The sequence below is a fragment of the Eleutherodactylus coqui genome, chromosome 6 (assembly GCF_035609145.1).
Source record: "Eleutherodactylus coqui strain aEleCoq1 chromosome 6, aEleCoq1.hap1, whole genome shotgun sequence".
Lineage (NCBI taxonomy): Eukaryota > Metazoa > Chordata > Amphibia > Anura > Eleutherodactylidae > Eleutherodactylus > Eleutherodactylus coqui.
The window spans coordinates 220,575,918-220,600,718 of NC_089842.1; the positions used below are offsets into that span (position 1 = coordinate 220,575,918).

At 50.0% G+C, this 24,801-nt stretch overlaps 1 protein-coding gene across 1 annotated transcript in view; it reads right to left on the reverse strand.

The window, feature by feature from the left end:
* The window catches only part of GATAD2B (GATA zinc finger domain containing 2B), a 47,028-nt gene extending 23,274 nt beyond the window's left edge, over positions 1 to 23,754 (reverse strand). Inside the window, exon 1 of the mRNA XM_066608849.1 lies at positions 23,675 to 23,754. The gene's annotated coding sequence lies outside the window, so the exon portion shown is untranslated. The remainder of the gene's footprint in view (positions 1 to 23,674) is intronic.
* Between the last annotated feature and the right edge of the window lie 1,047 nt (positions 23,755 to 24,801).

Genomic DNA, 24,801 nt, shown 5'->3' on the forward strand with positions numbered 1-24,801 from the left:
GACCCCCACAGCGGCCTCAGTAGTAACAGTGACCCCCACAGCGGCCTCAGTAGTAACAGTGACCCCCACAGCGGCCTCAGTAGTAACAGTGACCCCCACAGCGGCCTCAGTAGTAACAGAGACCCCCACAGCGGCCTCAGTAGTAACAGAGACCCCCACAGTGGCACCAGTAGTAACAGTGACCCCCACAGTGGCACCAGTAGTAATAGTGTCCCCCACAGTGGCCTCAGTAGTAACAGTGACCCCCACAGTGGCCTCGGTAGTAACAGTGACCCCCACAGCGGCCTCAGTACTAACAGTGACCCCCACAGCGGCCTCAGTAGTAACAGTGACCCCCACAGCGGCCTCAGTAGTAACAGTGACCCCCACAGCGGCCTCAGTAGTAACAGTGACCCCCACAGCGGCCTCAGTAGTAACAGTGACCCCCACAGCGGCCTCAGTAGTAACAGTGACCCCCACAGCGGCCTCAGTAGTAAGGCCTCCTTCCCACGAACGGATTTACGCCGCGTAAATTCGCGGCAAAAATCCGCTGCGTTGCCCCCTGCTATTAGGTTCTATTGAACCTAAAAGCTCAATGCTCACGATGCGGAATTCCACCGCGGAATTTCGCACCGTGAAATCTCCCGTCCTCACCCGCAGCATGCTCTATTTGCCGCGGGTGTACGCGCTGACGGCTTCCATTGCAGTCAATGGAAGCCGTCCGTTCACGCTATCTCCCGCTGTAACACAGCGGAAGATAGCGTGAAAACGCTTTCCCGCCTACCGCCGCCGCGTCATATAACGCGGCCGGCGCGTCACGTGACACGGCCGGCCGCGTCATGTGACGCGGTGGGCGTGTCACATGACGCGCGGCGGTGGGGAAGCGTCTTCACGCTATCTTCCGCTGGTAAGCATGGGGTCTCTGGGGGGCGCCGTGACGGGCTTCACTGTGGAATATTCCGCAGCGGAGCCCGTCACGCTCGTGTGAAGCCAGCCTAACAGTGACCCCCCACAGTGGCCTCAGTAGTAACAGTGACCCCCCACAGCGGCCTCAGTAGTAACAGTGACCCCCCACAGCGGCCTCAGTAGTAACAGTGACCCCCCACAGCGGCCTCAGTAGTAACAGTGACCCCCCACAGCGGCCTCAGTAGTAACAGTGACCCCCCACAGCGGCCTCAGTAGTAACAGTGACCCCCACAGCGGCCTCAGTAGTAACAGTGACCCCCACAGCGGCCTCAGTAGTAACAGTGACCCCCACAGCGGCCTCAGTAGTAACAGTGACCCCCACAGCGGCCTCAGTAGTAACAGTGACCCCCACAGCGGCCTCAGTAGTAACAGTGACCCTCAAAGCGGCCTCAGTAGTAACAGTGACCCCCACAGCGGCCTCAGTAGTAACAGTGACCCTCAAAGCGGCCTCAGTAGTAACAGTGACCCTCAAAGCGGCCTCAGTAGTAACAGTGACCCTCAAAGCGGCCTCAGTAGTAACAGTGACCCTCAAAGCGGCCTCAGTAGTAACAGTGACCCTCACAGCGGCCTCAGTAGTAACAGTGACCCTCACAGCGGCCTCAGTAGTAACAGTGACCCTCACAGCGGCCTCAGTAGCAACAGTGACCCTCACAGTGGCCTCAGTAGCAACAGTGACCCTCACAGTGGCCTCAGTAGCAACAGTGACCCTCACAGTGGCCTCAGTAGCAACAGTGACCCTCACAGCGGCCTCAGTAGCAACAGTGACCCTCACAGCGGCCTCAGTAGTAACAGTGACCCCCACAGCGGCCTCAGTAGTAACAGTGACCCCCACAGCGGCCTCAGTAGTAACAGTGACCCCTACAGCGGCCTCAGTATTAACAGTGACCCCCACAGTGGCCTCAGTATTAACAGTGACCCCAACAGTGGCCTCAGTAGTAACAGTGACCCCGACAGTGGCCTCGGTATTAATAGTGACCCCGACAGTGGCCTCGGTATTAATAGTGACCCCGACAGTGGCCTCAGCATTAATAGTGTCTCCCACAGTGATCTCAGTAGTAACAGTGACCTCCACAGTGGCCTCAGTAGTAATATTGACCCCAACAGTAATAGTAACCTTCACAGTGGCCTCAATAGTAACAGTGCCCTTCACAGTGGCCTCAATAGTAACAGTGACCCCCACAGTGACCTCAATAGTAACAGTGACCCCCACAGTAGCCTCAGTAGTAACAGTGTACCCAATAGTAACAATGTCCCCAACAGTAGCCCTGGTAGGAATAGTGACCCCACAGTGGCCTCAGTAAAACTAGGGACCCCCAGAGTGGGGTGCATTAAAAGAGGCATAGGGGCGAGAACATTATACTTCCACTACATAAGGCACTTGTCAGGCCTGACATGGAATACTGTGTACAGTTGTGGACACCCGTGCTCCGGAAAGATGTTGCAGTGCTTGGGGGGGGGGGGGGGGAATCCAAAAAAGGGCAACTAAATTAATAAACGGAATGGTAGGACTGGAATACCCAGAGAGGCTAATCAAAATTGGGATTATTTACCCTGGAAAAAAGACGGTTAAGGGACGATCAAATAACTATGTATAAATACGAAGGGACAATACAAGGATCTCTTCCATAATCTGTTTATACCCAGGACTGCGATGGTAACAAGAGGGCATCCGCTACGTCTAGAGGAACGAAGGTTTCATCACCAACACAGAAGGGGGTTCTTTACTGTAAGAGCAGTGAGACTGTGGAACTCTCGTGCCTGAGGACGTGGTGATGAACAAATCTATAGAGGAGTTTAAGAGGGGACTAGATGTCTTTCCAGAGCGCTATGATATTACAGGATATAGATATTAGGTGACCAGCGGGGTTGTTGATCCAGGTTTTGGAGTCAGGTAGGAACTCTATCAAGGGTTGGTTCAGGGAGTATTCTGACTGCCATTATGGAGCTGAGGAGGAATTTTTCCCCCCCAAAATATGGGGTAAATTAGATTCTGTCTCATTGTTTTTTTTTGCCTTCCTCTGGATCAACAGGGGGGGGGGGGAGGAAAGAGGCTGAACTACATGGACATTGTCTTCTTTCAGGCTAACATACTACCGCATTTTGCTATGTAGTGGGGTACCACAGGGGTCGGTTTGGGGTCCTATTTTTGTTAATATATTTATTAATGACCTGGTGGAAGGATTTTGCAGGAAAATATCAATATTTGTAGAGGACACAAAACTATGTAAAGCTATTAACACAAGAGAGAATGCAAGGCAGTTGCAAAAGGATTTGGATAAGATGAGGGCAGAAAAGTGTCAGATGAGGGGTAACACTGATAAATGTAAGGTTCTGCACACGGCAGGAAATATATGTCACCATTACACACTAAATGGGAAACCACTGGGGAACACTGACATGGGAAAAGACAGTTGAGGGGGGACTTAATAACTATGTATAAATACCAGTATATCAGGGGTCAATAAAAAGATCCCTTCATCATCTATTATACCCAGGAAAGTAACAAGGGGGCTCTAATAACTATGTATAGATATATCAGGGGTCAGTACAGAGATCTCTCCCATCATCTATTTATACCCAGGACTGTAACAAGGGGGCGCTCTAATAATTGTGTATAGACTAGCTGATATACCCGGCTTCGCCCGAGTTAATTTGAAACAGGTGTTTATGGGTTGTTTACACAGAAAATTTTATGAAGTCAAGCTTAGTTTAGAGGAACCAAGGAATAAAATATGTATACACAGAGGAGTGTTAGATTCTACTCAGGCTGCATGAACTAATGTCCCTCTGCAGAATGTGCCACAGCTCCCATTCTCATCATTTAGGACCTAAACAATGCTTCCACCATATTTCATGCTTCTACGACACCAGGAAGTTACATTACATAGGAATGCACTTACATTTGCACTTGGCATTGAATAAGCGAGTTGTGACCCCTTTACTTTTCCTATTTAGGACCTAAAGAATGGTCATTCGAGATGAGCGAGCGTACTAGGTAAGGACAGATACTCGAGCAAGTATCGTCCTCACTGAGTACCTGCCTGCTCGCCCGCAAAGATTCGGGTGCTGGCGTGGGTGAGCGCTGAGTTACGGGAGTTGTGACTCCTTTACTTTTCTTTTTTAGGACCTAAAGAATGCTTGTACCAAATTTCATGTTTGTATGACACCGGGAAGTTAGAGAATTAGTCAGTCAGTGACGGCTTTCACCTTTATATATATAGGTATATCAGGGGTCAGTACAGAGATCCCTCCCATCATCTATTATACCCAGGACTTTAACAAGGGGGGTGCTCTAATAACTATGTATACATATATCAGGGGACAATACAGAGATCTCCGATCATCTGTTATACCCAGGACTGTAACAAGGGTGCGAACTGGATGGACATTTGTCTTTATTCAGCTTTACATAGTATGTTACTATCTAGAGCTACTCTCTTTGCCAAAAGCTGCAGTGATCTAGAGTCGCTCTTCATTCAATATACAGTACCAACATAATTTTAGGCCATTTTCTATTCTCCCATGCTAGAACGAAGTGTTGCCACTCTAGTCTGTATTTTACACTGATCTAGAGAAACCATCAACAGTTCCAGGGACCAACGTCATTCTATATCCTGTGTTTGAAAACCCCTAGCTCTATTGTATACCAGTGATCTAGAACTTCTGTTCATCCTGCATTTTTAATTGACTCTCTCTTTCTGTGATCCAGAGCCAATCATCATCTAGTATGCTAGACCAAATGAAGACAATGGCATCTGGAATGCATCGATCGCTGGGATACAGGATGCTGTACGTGACCGAGGACCTTTGTCATTCTGCACACCAGGCATCTACAACTACGGTTCATCCTCTAGCAGAGCTCTAAAGCCACTGACAACGGACTATCCCTCAGTGATCTAGAACCCTCTCCATCCAATATACCAATGACCTAGAGCCACCCTATCAATTATTTCACATGGATCTAGAACCACTCTCCACCCCTGTATTTTAATGTTATCTTTATCCTCCCTCCGTGTGGAAAGCAGAGCAGACTTGCAGGGCCGCATGGTTTTTGGCCACCCGGCTCCTGTTATGTTGGATTGGACTCGTAGACTTCTGCCATTGGTTTGCTTTTAGAAAAGCAAATTAAAAGGCGATTGTCTAATTTTTTTACCTGCACTTGATCTAGAACTATATAGGACATTAATGAAATAATTTACCATTTGTTTCAGGCCTGTATGAAGACGATTTCTAAGGTGATGTGGAAGATGTTGGCGCTATATAAAGATTATTATTAAGTGTGGCGATTCCATCATTTCTGTCAGGGGTTTTAGAACTACCCCTCTGTATCCCATATTCCATCATTATATACAGATCCTTTCCATCCAATATCCCATCGCGGTCTAGAGGTTCCTTCTACCCCATCGCGATCTTGAGGCCCTCTCCATCGCATGTCCTATCTAATCTAAAGGCCCTCTCTATCGCATAGCGATCTAAAGCCTTTCTCTGTCCAATTTCACACTGTGATCTAGATCCCCTCTCCATCCCATCATGATCGAGAGCCTCTCTCCGTTTTTATCCTCTCCTGCCATGACCAAGAGGCCTTTTGTCACATATCCCACTGTGAACGTGAGCTCCTCTCCATCCATTCTTCAACTGTGATTGAAAGCCACCCTCCCACCGAGATCTAGAGCTCCTTTCCACCCCACTCCTGCTTCATTTTTTCTTCTTCTCCTTTTTCTGGATCAACATAGGGAAGCAATAGGCTGAACTGGATGGACATGTCTTTTTTCAGCCTTACATACTACGATACTAGCCGAATATTTCATACCTTAACCCTTTCCAATCCACTGTCTGACGTGTAAAGACATTCTGATTGAAGGCTGTACAGCTCCGATGCTGGAAGACGTCCGGCAGGGTATCCTTACTGTCCTGCTCTAATGTCAGGGGCCTCTCCAGCATCTCCCATACCGCAGTACTGGCTCTAGCCAGCAAACGGCGCCATTGTATAACGACAGAAAGAGAAAGCCCCCTAGGAAACCCTGAATCCAAAATTGGATTGCAAAGGGTTAAAGTCAAGCCATTATATCAGCAGTACCCAGTTCTGTCCTTTACATATCTCCACAGTTCTGGATCATGGCATATCGTTCTATACTCTACTTCCTGTCTCATCATTCTGGACGGAGACCAGTGAAGCTCCAGAAGTAGTATGCATTCTCTATACATGCCAACTCTCATCTACAGGTTTATATTGACTCTTCAATCATCATATCTCCCAGGATTGTGCTCCGTTCTTCTCTATATCACGCACTGAAGAAGTCTATGAACCTCCTCACAAACACAAGAATAACATTAGCTGTATTTCCAGTATCCATAATCTGTAGAATCAGGTCATCATCATCTTCAGACGTAGTAGTGAACGGTATAGAAGATGGATAGGACATGACCAGTGATGAACATGCAGGTGTATTTCCCGCCTGCGTCCAGATCTCACGAGCTCCTTAGGCCGTGTTCAGACCTCTATCCCCTCCAGTGTACATAACCACCTCTAAACCCTCCTATATGTACAGCACCCTCTATAACCTCCTCAATATTGTCCTGTGTATACAGCACCCTATATAATCTCCTCTATACCCTGTGTATAGTACCCTCTATAACATACATGTCAAACACAAGGCCCGCTGGCTGAATCCGGCTCGCCATCTCATGTTATGTGGCCCGCCCGCTGTGCAGCAACCTAATGGGCACACCACTCATCCAGCCTGCAGCAGCGGAAGTGCAGAGTCTGTGACCGCTGAATGGTGTTTGCGTGCCGTCCGGTACGCAGCACAGATGCTGAGGTGACAGGTCAGTGGTCAGTGGCTCAGAAGTGACTGCCACCGTCAGAATGGAGCTACAGCCTGAGTGAGTGGAATGCCTGTTGGGATGCTGGCTGGCCAGAGGCCAATAGGGAGGGGGGGGGGGGTCACTGGTTTTGCTTGGACTACTATGGGGTTCACTTTTTTACTACCGTGGCCAATATAGGGGACACAATTACTACTGGACCCACCATGGGGGGGGGGGCACTATTCCTACTCGGGCCACCAATATAGGGGACACATTAAAGATGCCACTATTGGGGGTTACTATTACTACTGGGGCCACTATGGGGGTACCCTATTACTATTGGAGCCACTATCCAGTACTCTATTACCACTGGGGGCCAATATGGGACAACTATGACTTATGGGGCAATCATGGGAGTTACTATTACTATTGGGACCACTATAGGAGCACTATGACTGAGGCCATTATGGAGGACACTATTATTACTGGACAACTATGGGGCTAATTTATAACTGGGGTCACTACGGGTAACCCTATTACTACTTTTCTACTATGGGGTTCACTATTACTATACAGTCATACAATTAGAATCGGCCCATTGAAGGCAACCATAAGGCTGATGTGGCCCTCGGTGAAAATGAGTTAGACACCCCTGCTCAATAACCTCCTCTATACCTCCCTGTGTATATAGTACCCTCTATAACCTTCTCTATATTGCCCTGTGTATACAGTACCCTCTATACCCTTCTTTATAGCCTGTGTACAATACTCTCTATAACCTCCTCTATACCCTGTGTTTAGAGTTCCCTCTATAATCTCCTCTATGCTGGCAGGTGTATACAGTACCATCTATTACCCCCCAGGTACACTGGCCAGTGTGTATAACCTCCTTAATATTGTGCTGTGTATACAGTATCCTTTATTACCGCCTCTATACAGTCCTGTGTGTACAGTGCCCTCTTTAACCTCCTCTATATTTTCCTATGCATATAGAACCCACTATAACCTCCTGTATACCCACCTGTGTATAGAGTACTCTCTATAACCTTATCTATAGCCTGTGTACAACACTCTCCTACCGTGTTTTCCCAAAAATAAGCCTGTCGTATTTTAATTTTTGCCCCAAAAGAGGCACTAGGTCTTATTTTCGGAGGGGGGGGGGTCTTATTATACTGACCTAGCAGGCTTGGTCCGGGTCCCTCCTACTGCTCTCCACAGCTCCCATGCGCTCCCCGCAGTCTTCGGCCGCACATACATTACTTCTTGGTTACGAGATTCATAAATCACGCCTCTAGTAAGTGATGGCTGTGATTGGTTCTTCGACCGCTGCTCAGCCAATTAATGCAGCACTGGATTAACAAATGCGATGGCTGTGATTGGTTTATCCAGCGCTGCATTGATTGGCTGTGGAAGAACCAATCAGCTATCGCGTTGTAGAGGAGGGATTCATTAATTGACTGAGCCGCGGCTAATCAAAGCCATCGCATTGGTTCATCCAGCGGTGCATTGATTGGTTCTTCCACTGCTGCTCAGCCAATCACAGCCATCTCTTCCTGGAGGTGGGATTTATGAATCGGTAAGCAGGAAGTGATGTTGTATGAGCGGTTGAGGATTGCGAGGACTGCGCCAAACCTCTAGAGAGCAGCGGGGGGGGGGGGGGACTTGGACAGCGCCTGCTAGGCAATGTGTTTCTTTAATATAGTATAACTAGGGATTATTTTTGGTGTAGGGCTTATATTTCAAGTCTTACCGACAATTAGGCTAGGGCTTATTTGCAAGGTAGGTCTTATTTTCATGGAAACAGGGTATGTTTACAGTACTCTCTACACCGTCCTGAGTATACAGTATCTTCTATAAGAGCTTTTATACTCTCCTGTGTATACAACACTGCGTGTACAGCGCCCTTTATAACCTCTTCTATAATATCCTGTGTACACAGTACCCTCTCTAACCTGCTCTATACCATCCTGTGTATATAGCACCTTCTATAAACTCCTATGTGTAGAGTACTCTCTATAACATCCTCTATATCATCCTGTTTATACAGTACCCACTGTAACCTCCTCTATACCCCTGTGCATACAGTACCCTTTATAACCTGCTCTATACCCTCCTATATAAACAGCACCCGGTTACCCCCTCTATACCCTCCTGTGCATACAGTACCCTCTATAACCTGCTCTATACCCTCTTATGTATACAGCACCGTTACTCCCTCTATACTGTCCTGTGTATATAGCACCCCCTATAACGTCCTCCATGCCATCCTGTGTATATAGTACCCTCTCTAATCACCTCTCTACCCTTCTGTTTGTACAGCACCCAATATAACCTGCTCTATACCCTCCTATGTATACAGCACCATTACACCCCTCTATATCGTCCTGTGTATACAGTAACGTCTATACCTTCCTGTGCCTACAGTACCCTCTATAACCTGCTCTATACCCTCCTATGCATACAGCACCCTGTTACCCCCTCTATACCGTCCTGTGTGTAGTACCCTCTCTGATCACCTACGTACCCTTCTGTTTGTACAGCACCCAATATATCCTGCTCTATACCCTCCTATGTATACAGCACCATTACACCCCTCTATATCGTCCTGTGTATACAGTAACGTCTATACCTTCCTGTGCCTACAGTACCCTCTATAACCTGCTCTATACCCTCCTATGCATACAGCACCCTGTTACCCCCTCTATACCGTCCTGTGTGTAGTACCCTCTCTGATCACCTACGTACCCTTCTGGGTGTACAGCACCCAATATAACCTGCTCTATACCATCCTGCATATACAGCACCCTCTATATCCTCCTGTGTGTAGATAACTCTATATTACCTCCTCTATACCTTTCTATGCTAACAGTACCCTCTATAACCTGCTCTATACCCTCCTGTGTATACAGCACCCTATTACCCCCTCTATACCTTCCTCCATGTCACCCTGTGTGTACAGCACCCTCTATAAAGTATTGTGTATACTATAACTGCCTCTTTGCCCTGTGTATACAGTACCCTCTAGATCACTGATGGTGAACCTTTTAGAGACCGAGTGCCCAAACTGCAACCCAAAACACACTTATTTATCGCAAAGTGCCAACACATCAGGGGGCGGGGCTTATGACATGATTTTACCCCCGTCGTCCTAAAAAGGACAGGGCCGCTTCAAAATAGACGGCGTGCAGATTTTAACTGCTTTCTGGATCCGGAAATACTGCAGAATGTCCTCAGCGGAAATTTCTGTGGAAAATTCTGCAGCATTTCCGCATCCAAAAAGCAGTCAAAATCTGCACCCTGTCTATTTTTAAATAGCCCTGCCATCCCACAGCAGTAATGGTGACACCCCACGGCGGCCCCCAGCGGTAATGGTGACACCCCACGGCGGCCCCCAGCGGTAATGGTGACACCCCACGGCGGCCCCCAGCGGTAATGGTGACACCCCACGGCGGCCCCCAGCGGTAATGGTGACACCCCACGGCGGCCCCCAGCGGTAATCGTGACACCCCACGGCGGCCCCCAGCGGTAATGGTGCCGTCAGCCAATCAGAAGCTGGGGGCGTGAATCAGTTGATTGACTGGTGTATTGTCGCCACGACAAAGACGTCGAGGGAGGAAGATCCCGGCTGCACACTGACGTCACAGTGTGCGCCGGGATCGGCGCTGCTAGCAGCGCAGCTGAGTGAATGCTGGCAGGGGAGCTGCGGCTCTCGAAAATCCTTGTACCCTCTCCGCTCTCCGATGCATAGAGTACCCTCTGTAGTAAATAGCCCACTCCATATCCTCCGTAGTATACAGTACCCTTTACACCCGACTCTACACCCTTCTGTGCATACAGTACCCTCTATAACAGTGATGGCCAACCTTTAAGAGACCCAGTGCCCATTCTGCTACCCAAAAGCCACTTATTTATAGCAAAGTACCAACACGTTAGGGGGGGGGCTTATAATGCTGCATGATTTTACCTCTTTCGTTATAAAAAGGACAGGGCCACTTCAAAATACACAGGAAGGAACGCTGTGTGGTTGTTTCCTAGCTGGAGCCCTGGGGTACCATTGGTGCGGATTTTGATTGGTAATCAACCGGGTACCCGCAGCTGATTTCATACTATCTCCGTAGGCTTCCTGCTGTCAGCACTCCCCAGCTTCCGGTTCCCTGCGGTCTGGTGAGGTGCAACACTACTGGTCAGGTGAGGCTACTACAGGCTGCTGGGAACTGTTAGCTGGGGAGCGCTGATAGCGGGAAGCCTACGGAGGTGGTGAGGGGGAGCGCCGCATAGTATGACATCAGCTGCATACATTCTGCAGCATTTCCACCATGTGCAAACATACCCCAAGTCAGCTCGAGGTATGCTGCCACATGCAGAGTAGCCGCACTAATAATACTGTCCCCCATATCTGCCTCAGTAGTAATAGTGTCCCCCACAGAGGCTTCAGTAGGAATAGTACTCCTATATCAGCCGCAGTAGTAATAGCGTCCCCTATATTGTCCCCAATAGTGATAACGTCCCCTATATTGGCCCAAGTAGTAATAGCGTCCCCTATATTGTCCCCAATAGTGATAACGTCCCCTATATTGGCCCAAGTAGTAATAGCGTCCCCTATACTGGCTCTAGTAGAAAGACACAGAACGCATGGCGAACATTGATCGAAGGTCGGATGCGACTGAATGGGTAATCATCAGTAATAGGGGTCCCTATATTGTCCCCAGTAGTAATAGTGGTCCCTATTTTGGCCCAAGTAGTAATAGTAACCCCCTATATTGGCCCCAGTAGTAATAGTGACCCCCCCCCCCCCCCCCACCTCTTCACCAGTAGCCCCAGTAGTGATAGTGTCCCCTAGATCAGCCCCAGTAGTAGTAATAGTGCCTCCTATATTGGTCCCATTAGTAATAGTAACACCCCACTGCCCTACTCTAGCCCCAATACTGGTAATCACTATCATGGTGAGCAGCCGTTAACGCACATGCCAACAGAGAGGGCTCTGCGTGCCCTCTCTGTTACAAGTGCCATAGATTCGCCAGCACCACTTTGTAGCCTCCTCTATACCCTCCTATGTATACATCACCCTCTATACTCTCCTGTGTATACGTTACCCTCTATAGCCTCCTCTATATCTTTCAGGGCGTACAGTACCCCGTATAATCTCCTATTTATAGTACTGTGTATACAGCAACATCTATAACCTCCTCTATACCCCCATGTACCATATATAACCTCCTCTATTCCCTACTGTATTTACAGTACCCTCTCTAACATCCTCTATACAGTCCTGTGTGCACAGAATCCACTATAACCTCCTCTATACCCCCATGTACAGTACCATCTATAACCTCCTCTATACCCCCATGTACAGTACCATCTATAACCTCCTCTATACCCCCATGTACCATATATAACCTCCTCTATTCCCTACTGTATTTACAGTACCCTCTCTTACATCCTCTATACAGTCCTGTGTGCACAGGATCCACTATAACCTCCTCTTTAAGTTACTGTGTGTACAGCACACTCTGTAAACTACTCTATACCGTCCTGTTTACCCTCTATAACCTATACTATACAGCTCCCTCTATACCCTATTGTGCATATAGTACTCTCTATAACCTATCTTCCTCAACACTCTCATGTGTACACAGTACCCTCTTTAACCTCTTGCGCGTGTACAGCACCCGCAATACACTCCTGTGTATGCCGTACCCGCTAACCTCCTCTACGCTGTCCTGTTTGTACAGTACCCTCTTAACCAACGGTATATCCTTCTATGTATAAAGTACCCTCCTCCTGTGTGTGTACAGCACCCTCCATATCCTCCTGTGTGTGTACAGCACCCTCCATATCCTCCTGTGTGTGTACAGCACCCTCCATATCCTCCTGTGTATGTATGAATAGCATCCTCCATATACTTATGTGTGTGTGTACACACGCAGCATCTTCCATATACCCTTGTGCATGTGCAGCAGCCTCCATACCCTCCTGTGTGTATACCCGGCCCTCCATATACCCTCGTGTGTGACCGTGTGTGCGCATATGTACAGCACCCTCCATACCCTCCTGCGTGCGTGAACAGCACCCTCTATACCCTGCGTGCGCGTGTGAACAGCACCCTCCCTGCGTGCGCGTGCGAACAGCACCCTCCCTGCGTGCGCGTGCGAACAGCACCCTCCCTGCGTGCGCGTGCGAACAGCACCATCCATACCCCCGTGTGTGCTTGTGTATGAATGTGCAGCACCCTCTATACCCGTGTGTGTGTATAAGCAGAACCCTCTATATACCCTTGTGCATGTGCAGCACCCTCCATACCCTCCTGCGCGTGTCTACACTGTCCTGTGTGTACAGTATCCTTTATAACCTGCTCTATACCCTCCTGTTTATACAGTACCTTCTATGCGGTACTCTATACCCTCCTATATATACACAGCAGCCTTTGTAACCCCCTCTTTATACGCTCTGTGCATACAGTGCCTTCTATAACCTGATCTATACCCTCTTGTGTATACAGTAGTCTCTGTAACCCGCTCTATATCCTCTTGGTTATACAGTACCCTATGTAACCCCTTCCTGTGTATACAGTACTTCCCATACCCTCCTGTGTACACAGTACCCTCTGTAACCCCCTCTACACCTTACTGTGTATAACAGCACCCTCTACACCCTCGTGTGTAGACAGTAGCCTCCTCTATGCCCTCTTCTGTATACATTACCCTCTGTACCCACTCTATACCCTCATGTGTATAGAGAACGGTCCAAAACCTGCTCTATACCCTCCTGCTCTATACAGCACCCTCTGTAGCCTCCGATGTAAACAGTACTCTATACGCTCCTGTGTATACAGCAATCTCTGAAAACACCTCTATAGTGTCCTGTATATACATCACCCTCTATAACCTCCTCTATACCTTCCGGTGTATACAGTACCCTCTATACCCTCCTCTAGTCCCTCCTGTTTGCGCAGCACCCTGTATAGACCAATCCTGTTTATACAGTCCCTCTGTAACCTCCTTTATACCCCCTCCTGTGTATATATAGTATCCTCTATAAACTCTACAGTGCATACAGTATCCTCTGTAACCCCCTCTATAATGCCCTATATAAACATAGTGCCCCCTCTAACATGCTCTATACCCTCCAGTGTAAACAGTACCTCCCATACCGCCCTGTGTATACAGTACCCCTTGTAGCCCACTCTATGCCCTCCTGTTTATACAGTACCTTCTATACCCTCTCCTGTGTGTAGAGTACCCTCTATACACTCATGTGCACACAGTACCCTCCTCTATATACAGTACCCTTCATACCCTACTCTATAGCCTCCTGAGCATACATTACTCTATATTACCTGCTCTATATCCTCCTGGGTATACAGCAGACTCTGTAACCCGTTATATGCCATCCTCCGTACACAGCACCCTTTGTACCCTCCCGTGTATACAGCACCCACTATACCAGTGGTAGACAATCTATGGCACTCGTGCCAGAGGCAGCATGCAGAGCTTTCCCTGCTGGTACGCGCCGCCATTGGCTGCTCACCACAATAGTGATTACTGGCTGGGGTGCTGCAGCTCCCTGTTGGTAATCATGCAGCGGCACTGCTGGCAGCGCTGATCCCGGTGCACACTCTGATAGTGTGCACCCGGGATTATCCTCCAAAGTCCTCTCCTCCTTGGTTCCGCAGGAGAGGACAAGACAGGAATCGTTCTGGGCGCGCACACTGACGTCAGGGAAACCCCGGGATCAGTGCCGCTGACTTCAAGGAGGAGGTAAGTATATGGGTTGGGGGAGGACGGGCGGACGACTACTACTACTGGGGCTACTGAAAGGGTTAATATTACTGGGGCTACTGAAAGGGGTTAATATTACTACTGGGGCTAATATTACTACTGGGGGGGTAATATTACTGGGGCTGCTGAAGGGGTTACTATTACTACTAGGGCTACTGTGGGTTTACTATTACTATTTACTATTACTACTGGAGCTACTGTGGGGTTATTATTACTGGGGCTACTGTAGGGGCTAATATTTCTGCAGCTACTGAAAGGGTTAATATTACTAGGGCTACTGAGGGTGTTACTATTATTACTAGGGCTGCTGTAGGATTATTACTCGGGCTTTTGAGGGGGTTAATATTACTACTGGGGCTACTGTGGGGAATATTACTACTGAGGGGGTTAATATAACAGACTACTGTGGGGTTATTACTACTCAGGCTACTAAGGGGTTAATATTACTACTAAGGGGGCTATAATTACTGCAGCTGTAGGGTTTATATTGCTAGTGAGGGGGTTACTACTAAGGGCCACTATTACTACTGAGGGCCACTGTGGGGGTCACTATTACTACTGAGGCCGCTCTGCACGTGGCAGCATACCTCAAGCTGACTCAGGGTATGTTTACACATGGTGGAAACGCCGCGGAACGTCCGTATCAAAAATAGTCAAAATCCGCACTGTTGCTATGGATTGTTGACAAGGAATGAGTTGCGCATCCGCAGCCGATTTCATACTATGTGGCGCTCCCCCTCAACCCCTCTAGGGGGCTTCCCGCTGTCAGTGCCTCCCAGCTTCCGGTTCCCAGCGGCCTGGTCAGGTGAGGCCACTACAGGCTGCAGGGAACTATAAGCTCCGCCCCCTGACATGTTGGCACTTTGGTATAAATAAGTGGGTTTTGGATGGCAGTTTGGGCACTCAGTCTCTAAAAGGTTTGCCTTCACTGTTCTCCCGTGTATACAGCACCCTCTTACACCTGCTCTATACCCTCCTGCACATAAAGAACCCTCTATAACCTCCTGTGTATACATTACCCTTCATACCAGCCTCTGTATACAGTACTCTCTATACCAGTGATGGCGAACTTTTTAAAGACCGAGTGCCCAAACTGCCAACCAAAACCTACTCATTTATAGCAAAATGCCAACATGTAAGGGGGCGGGGCTTATCGTGACGTATGATTTTTTTTCCCCCTCCGTCATTATAAAAACTGTTTCAAGATCGACAGTGAGAAAGGCGGTGTATTTTATTTCCTAGCTGGAGCCCTGGAGTACCATTAGTGCAGATTTTGACTGGAAATCGGTTGTGTACCCACAGCTTATTTCATACGTTCCCCCTCACTTCCTCCGTTGGCTTACCAACTTGACGTACACTGCCACGTGCAGAGTGGCCTCGGCAACAATAGTGACCCCCACAGTGGCCCTCAGTAGTAATATTAACCCCACAGTAGCCCCAGTAATAACCCCCTCAGTAGTAATATTAAGCTCACAGTAGCCCCAGTAGAAATTTTAACTCCCTGCGTAGCCCCAGTAATAATAACCCCACAGTAGCCCCAGTAACAATATTATTCCCCACAGTAGCCCCAGTAGTAATACTAACCCCTCTCAGTAGCCCCAGTAGTAATAGTTCCCCCCACAACCCACATACTTACCTCCTCCTTGTAGTCAGCGCCACTACTCCTCGTCTCGGCGCTGATCCAGGATACAGTGACGTCATTGTGTGCGCCCGGAACGATTCCTCCCTTGTCCTCTCCTGCGGAACCAAGGAGGAGAGGACTCAGGGGAGGAGGATCCCGGCTGCACACTGCCATCAGAGTGTGCGCTGGGATCAGCGGTGCCAGCAGCGTCGCTGCATGATTACCAGCGGAAAGCTGCGGCACCCCAGCCAGTAATCACTATCGTGGTGAGCAGCCAATGGCGACGCGTGCCAGCAGGGAGGGCTCTGCGTGCCACCACTGCTCTATAATATCCTGTGTATAGAGTAGCTTCTATACCCTCCTGTGTATAGAGAACCCTCTATACACTCCTGCATATGCAGCATCCTCTATAAGAAGTTCTACAACCTCCTGTGCATACAGCACCCTCTATACTCACCAGTGCATGCAGTCCCCTCTATAGCCTCCTGTGTATACATTACCTCTATGCTCTCCTAGGGATAAAGTATCTTAAATACTGTCCTGTGTATATAGCAGCCTCTATAACCTGTTCTATACCCTCCTGCGTATACACCACCCTCTATTATCTGTTCTAGGGACCCATTTGTATACAGTACCCTCTATACACTCCTGCATATACGGCATCCTCTATTACCCCCTACGCATAGAACACCCTGTATTATCTGTTCTATAATCTCCTGTGCATACAGCACCCTTTATACCCTACTGTGCATACAGCACCCTGTTTTATATCCTTCAGTGCATACAGTATCCTCTATATAATCTTGGGTATACAGTATCCTCTATACACTCCTGCATATACAGCATCCTCTATAACCTGTTCTATAACGTCCTGCGCACACAGCACCCTCCATGCATACATATACTCCTGCACACATGACACAGAATCAGAGAATGGTAGAGTTTGAACGGACCTTCAGGGTCATCGGGTCCATCCCCCTGCTCAGTGCAGGATTCACTAAGTCATCCCAAACAGATAATTGTCCAGCCTTCGTTTGAACACTTTCATTGAAGAACTCACCACCTCCCGTGGCAACCTGTTCCACTCATTGATCACAGTCACTGTCATATCTAATGTGTGTCTCCTCCCTTTCAGTTTCATCCCATTGCTTCTAGTCTTTCCTTGTGTAGATGTGAATAGGGCTGATCTCTCTGCACTGTGACACCTTCAGATATTTGTAGACAGCTATTAAGTCTCCTCTCAGCCATCTTTTTTGCAAGCTAAACATTCCCAGATCCTTTAACCGTTCCTCATAGGACATTAATTTGCAAACCGCTCATAATCATAGTAAGTCTTCTCTGAACTTGCTCCAGTTTGCCTATGTCTTTTTTAAAGTGGAGTGCCCAGAACTGGACACAGTATTCCAGATGAGGTCCGACTAAGGAAGAGTAGAGGGGGATAATTACCTCACATGATCTAGACTCTATGCTTCTCTTAATACATCCCAGAATTGTGTTTGCCTTTTTGGCTGCTGCATCACATTGTTGACTCATGTTCAGTCTATGATCTATTAGTATACCCAAGTATTTTTCACATGTGCTGCTGCTTAGCCCAATTCCTCCCATTCTGTATGTGCTTTTTTCATTTTTCTTGCCCAGATGTAGGACTTTGCATTTCTCCTTGTTAAATACCATTCTGTTAGTCGCCGCCCACTGTTCCAAGTTTTTCTAGAGCTTTTTGAATACTCTCTCTCTTCCCTAGTGTTAGCTATCCCTCCTAGCTTTGTGTCCTTTACAATTTTGATCAGTTTCCCATCAATTCCCTCCTTCAGATCATTTATAAAAATGTTGAACAGCACTGGGCCTCGGACACAGCCTTGTGGTACCCCACTTGATACATTTTTCCACTTGGATGCGCAGCCATTTATGACCACTCTTTGAGTACGATCACTCAGCCAGTTGTGAATCCAACTAACAGTTGCCTTGTCAATCCCATACTTAAGTCAAGATATACTATATCCACCGCATTTCCTTGATTAACCCAATCGGTGATTCTGTCATAGAAGAAAATTAGATTTGTCTGGCATAACTTGTTTGTTACAAACGCATGCTGGCTCTGGTTAATTATTCCGTTTTCATCCAAGTACTTGCACACATGCTGTTTAATAATCTTTCCCGGTATAGAAGTCAGGCTCACAGGCCCGTAGTTTCCTGGATCCATTTTTCCATTTTTTTTGAAGATAGGGATAGTTGCCCTTTTCCAATCTTTTGGGACTTCTCCTGGCCTCGTGTGGCGCAGAGTGTTAAGCTCTCGCTCATGACCTGAAGGTTGCGAGTTCAATCCCCGCATAGGTAGCCGGCTCAAGGTTGACTCAGCATTGCATCCTTCCGAGGTCGGTAAAATGAGTACCCAGCTTGCTGGGGAGTAATAAATAAATTACCTGAAAGTGCTGCGGAATAAGTTGGCGCTATACAAAATAACAAGACCCCTGTTCTCCAAATTTTCAAAGATTATGGCAAGTGGTTCAGCAATTACCTTTAGTACCCTAGGATGTAATTCATCTGGACCTGGAGACTTGAATTCAAGTTGGCTAAGTGTTCCCTCACCATCTCTCTGCTTAAAGATAGCCTGTATTATTTTATTCCCCCGATAGCACAGGGAAGATTAGTTGATGTTACATCTACTTTCTGAGAGAAAACAGATACAAAATAGGAATTTAAAAGTTCAACCTTCTCAACAGCATTCTTAACCAATTCACCATTTTCCTCTTGTAAGCATCTAATAGGTTTTTTGACTTTTGTTTTGCTTTTGACATACCCCCAAAAGCTTTTTTTATTGCATTTGCAAGCCTCAATTCACTATTAGCTTTTCTGACCTCTCCATACTCTCATGTGCACACGACACACTCCATACTATACCAGTACCCTCCATAACCTCCTGTGCCCACAACACCATCTATATAATCTGTTCTGTACCCTCCTGTGCACACAGTACACTCTATAATCTGTTCTATACCCTCCTGTGCACATGGCACCTCCACACCCTCCTGTGCGTACGGCGCCCTCTATAATCTGTTCTATATCCTCCTGCGCCTACGGCACCCTTCATAGCCTCCTGTGCATACAGCACATTTTGTTCCTGAGGCCACTGTGGGGAGGGTCACTACTGATACTGAGGCCTCTGTGGAAAAAAAGGGGGGGTCACTATTGATACTAAGGCCACTGTGGGAGGGGGGGGGGGGTCATTATTGATGCTGAGGCCACTATGTGTGTGGGGAGGTCCACTATTGATACTGAGGCCACTGTGGGGGGGGTCACTACTGATGCTGAGGCCACTGTGGGAGGGGTCACTACTGATGCTGAGACCACTGTGGGAGGGGGGGGGGTCACTATTGATGCTGAGGCAACTGTGGGAGAGGGGGGGGGGGGTCATTATTGATGCTGAGGCCACTGTGTGTTTGGGGAGGTCCACTATTGATACTGAGGCCACTGTGGGAGGGGGGGGGGGTCACTACTGATGCTGAGACCACTGTGGGAGGGGGGGGGGGTCACTATTGATGCTGAGGCAAACTGTGGGAGAGGCGGGGGCCACTATTGGTACTGAGGCCACTGTGGGAGAGGCGGGGGCCACTATTGGTACTGAGGCCACTGTGGGAGAGGGGGGATCACTATGATACTGAGGCCACTGTGGGAGAGGGGGGGGGGGGATCACTATTGATACTGAAGCCACTGTGGGGGGTGGGTCACTATTAATACTGAGGCCACTGTGATGGGGTGGTCACTATTGATACTGAGGCCACTGTGGGGAGGGTGGGAGTCACTAATGATACTGTGGCCACTGTGTGTGTGTGTGTGGGGAAGTCCACTATTAATACTAAGGCCACTGTGGAGGGAGGGGGGGGGGGTCACTATTGATGCTGAGGCCACTGTGGGAGAGGGGGGTGGGTCACTATTGATACTGAGGCCACTGTGGCAGAGGGGTGGGGGGGTCACTATTGATACTGAGGTCACTGTGGGAGGGGGGGGTCACTATTGATACTGAGGTCACTGTGTGTGTCACTATTGATACTAAGGTCAGTGTGTGTGTGTGTGTGTGTGTGTGTGTGTGTGTGTGTGTGTGTGTGTGTGTGGGTGTGGGGGGGGGTCACTCTTGTATACTGAGGCCACTGGAAAGGGGGGGGGTCGCTATTGATACTGAGGCACTGTGTGTGGGGGAGGTGGGGTGTCACTATTGCTACTGAGGCCACTGGGAAGGGGTGGTCGCTAATGATACTGAGGCGTGTGTGTGTGGGGTCGCTATTGCTACCGAGGCACTCTGTGTGGGTCGCTATTGCTACCGAGGCCACTCTGTGTGGGGTCGCTATTGCTACCGAGGCCACTCTGTGTGGGGTCGCTATTGCTACCGAGGGCCACTCTGTGTGGGGTCGCTATTGCTACCGAGGCCACTCTGTGTGGGGTCGCTATTGCTACCGAGGCCACTCTGTGTGGGGTCGCTATTGCTACCGAGGCCACTCTGTGTGGGGTCGCTATTGGCTACCGAGGCCACTCTGTGTGGGGTCGCTATTGCTACCGTGGCCACTCTGGGGGTGCTGGGTCGCTATTGCTACCGAGGCCACTCTGTGTGGGGTCGCTATTGCTACCGAGGCCACTCTCTGTGTGGGGTCGCTATTGCTACCGAGGCCACTCTGTGTGGGGTCGCTATTGCTACCGAGGCCACTCTGTGTGGGGTCGCTATTGCTACCGAGGCCACTCTGTGTGGGTCGCTATTGCTACCGAGGCCACTCTGTGTGGGGTCGCTATTGCTACCGAGGCCACTCTGTGTGGGGTCGCTATTGCTACCGAGGCCACTCTGTGTGGGGTCGCTATTGCTACCGAGGCCACTCTGTGTGGGGTCGCTATTGCTACCGAGGCCACTGTGTGTGGGGGACGGGGGGTGTCACTATTAATACTGAGGCCACTGGGAAGGGGTGGTCACTATTGATACTGAAGCTAGCGTGTGTGTGTGGGGGGGGGGTTGCTATTGATACCAAGGCCACTGTGTTGGTGGGGTCACTATTGCTACTGAGGCCACTGTGGGGGGGGGGGGCGGTTGTCACTATTGATGCTGAGTCCAATATACGTAGAAGAACGATGGCAGCATAAAAGGCGTAGTAATTTTCTTGTACTTTTTATTCCTCCATCAAGACTGCAACGTTTCGACCCTCTTGGGGTCTTTGTCAAGCTTGACAAAGACCCCAAGAGGGGCGAAACGTTGCAGTCTTGATGGAGGAATGAAAAGTATAAGAAAATTACTACGCCTTTTATGCTGCCATCGTTCTTCTACGTATATTGGATTGTCTAATCGGGGGGCTTGGTGGCTCTGACCCCCATACCGTGGCGCACATATTACGGACTTTTGAGTTTAATTTGAAAATCCTGAAGTGTGCTGTGAGTTGCACTAATGATACTGAGGCCACTGGGGGGGGGGGGGGGGGGTCCACTATTTATACTGAGGCCACTGGGGGGGGGGGGGTTCCACTATTTATACTGAGGCCACTGGGGGGGGGGGGGGTTCCACTATTGATACTGAGGCCACGGGGGGGGTCCACTATTAATACAAGGCAGCTCTGCACGTGTCAGCGTACCTCAAGCTAACTCAGGGTATGTTTACACATGGCAGGAGCGCTGCGGAATGTCCACAGCAAATTCCATGCTATTGCTATGGATTTTGATAAGAAATCAGCTGCGTATTCACAGCTGATGTCATACTATGCGGTGCTCCCCCTCACCTCCTATGCGGTGCTCCCCCTTCACACTATGCGGTGCTCCCCCTCACCTCCTATGAAGGCTTTCCCGCCTTCGGTTCCCAGCGGCCTGGCCAAGTGAGGCTACTACAGGCCGCTGAAATGCTAAGGAGCGCTGACAGCGGGAAGCCCTCGGAGGAGGGGAGCACAGAGTATGACATCAGCTGTGGATATGCAAATGATTTCCTGTCAAACCCCGCACCAATGGTCCTCCAGGGCCAGCTGGGAAATAACACACAGTGTGCCTCCATGTCCATCTTGAAACGGCCCTGTCCTTTATTGTAACGACGAAGGGAAAAAAATAAATAAATCATACGTCGCACCCCCTGGCATGTTGGCATTTGGTATAAGTGGGTTTTGGATGGCCAGTTGGCACTCGTCTCTAAAAGGTTCACCATCACTGGTATATACCCTGTGTATGAGGCCCCCCCCTCCATACCCTCCTGTGTATGAGGCCCCCCCTCCATACCCTCCTGTGTATGCGGCCCCCCTCCATACCCTCCTGTGTATGCGGCCCCCCTCCATACCCTCCTGTGTATGCGGCCCCCCTCCATACCCTCCTGTGTATGCGGCCCCCCTCCATACCCTCCTGTGTATGCGGCCCCCTCCATACCCTCCTGTGTATGCGGCCCCCCCTCCATACCCTCCTGTGTATGCGGCCCCCCCCATACCCTCCTGTGTATGCGGCCCCCCCCCCATACCCTCCTGTGTATGCGGGCCCCCTCCATACCCTCCTGTGTATGCGGCCCCCTCCATACCCTCCTGTGTATGCGGCCTCCCCCCATACCCTCCTGTGTATGCGCCCCCCGTCATACCCTCCTGTGTATGCGCCCCCCGTCATACCCTCCTGTGTACGCGGCCCCCTCCATACCCTCCTGTGTACGCGGCCCCCTCCATACCCTCCTGTGTACGCGGCCCCCTCCATACCCTCCTGTGTACGCGGCCCCCTCCATACCCTCCTGTGTACGCGGCCCCCTCCATACCCTCCTGTGTACGCGGCCCCCTCCATACCCTCCTGTGTACGCGGCCCCCTCCATACCCTCCTGTGTACGCGGCCCCCTCCATACCCTCCTGTGTACGGGGCCCCCTCCATACCCTCCTGTGTATGGGGCCCCCTCCATACCCTCCTGTGTATGCGGCCCCCCTCCATACCCTCCTGTGTATGCGCCCCCTCCATACCCTCCTGTGTATGCGGCCCCCTCCATACCCTCCTGTGTATGCGGCCCCCTCCATACCCTCCTGTGTATGCGGCCCCTCCATACCCTCCTGTGTATGCGGCCCCCCTCCATACCCTCCTGTGTATGCGGCCCCCTCCATACCCTCCTGTGTATGCGGCCCCCTCCATACCCTCCTGTGTATGCGGCCCCCTCCATACCCTCCTGTGTATGCGGCCCCCTCCATACCCTCCTGTGTATGCGGCCCCCTCCATACCCTCCTGTGTACGCGGCCGGCCCTCCATACCCTCCTGTGTATGCGGCCCCCCTCCATACCCTCCTGTGTATGCGGCCCCAGCTATACCTCCTCTGTGTATTTTTCTCCCATACCGTGCCCTCATGTCCGCCGGCTCCTCTATACCGCCCCGTATAGGTCCTCCCACTCTCCCCCGTGTAGAGCACTTCTGGGCTCCCCCGCCGTACAGGCGCCCGTATATCTCATTCCCGCTCATTATCAGGCATCCCTCTGTCTCACAGCGCCGCCCACCGCCCGGTGGCCTCCCGTCACTCCCCGCCCTCCGCCGCGCAGACTCCGGTCCCCAGGCTCACCTGGCTGCTGTGTCCGGCCGTGGGGGTCTCACTGCGGCAGACACCGGTCACACACAAACAATGACTCTGATTGGGCGAAAGCCAAGGCGCTGCGTCCCGCCCACCGGCGCTGAAGCTGCAGATTATTGGCTACTACTGGCGGGGAACCGGCGGAAGTGGGTGGGACTAAAGAAATAACCAGTGAGCGTTCACAACCGACCCAGCGCGGCTTTGAATGACATGACAGCTAACCAATCAGCGATGCCACAAGGACTTCTAGAACTTTCCCTATGATTGGCTGGAATCTCTGACTGACTGTTTCTTTGCGAAATGAGATGTTCAGAGGCTTCGGCGTGGGCGGAGACTTCGGGGATTGGCGGACAACAGGACGATTGACTGCATAAGGCGGGGCATAGAGTGTAAGCGACAGTCCTTTCATCCAATCAGAGGCCACATCCAGCTGCGAGCGTGACAGGCAGTAGTGAGCGCTGCTCCAGCTGTGACATTGACTCCCCGCCCTCCCACTGCACCTCCTTATTCTCACTGGATGCAGCGCACGCTACTGGCTCCATCACAGCACACTGTGACACTGCTACATCTAGCGAGCCTTCATCCCCTACTGCATCATCTGCTGCTCTAATCCTACTGCTCTACCACTGCAATATAACATCCTGCTGCAGCTCCGGTGCTACACTGCAACATCTACCTACACTCCACCCCCATCATCTGCTGATCTAAGCCTGTAACACTGCAGGCACTGCCACATTACACCCCACCTCCATCCACTGCACCTCCTGTGCTACACTGCAACATTTACCTATACTCCACCCCCCATCATCTGCTGATCTAAGCCTACTGCAGGCACTGCTACATTACACCCCACCTCCAGCCACTGCACCTCCTGTGCTACACTGCAACATTTACCTATACTCCACCCCTCCTCATCCACTGCAACCGCTGCTGATCTAGTCCTACTGCTCTAGCACTGCAGTCACTACTACATTACACCCCACCTCCAATCCACTGCATCTCCTGTGCTGCACTGCAACATCTACCTCCATTCCACCCCCAACTGCATGATCTGCTGATCTTATCCTACTGCTTTAACACTGCCATATTACATCCTACCTCCAACCCACTTCAGCTCC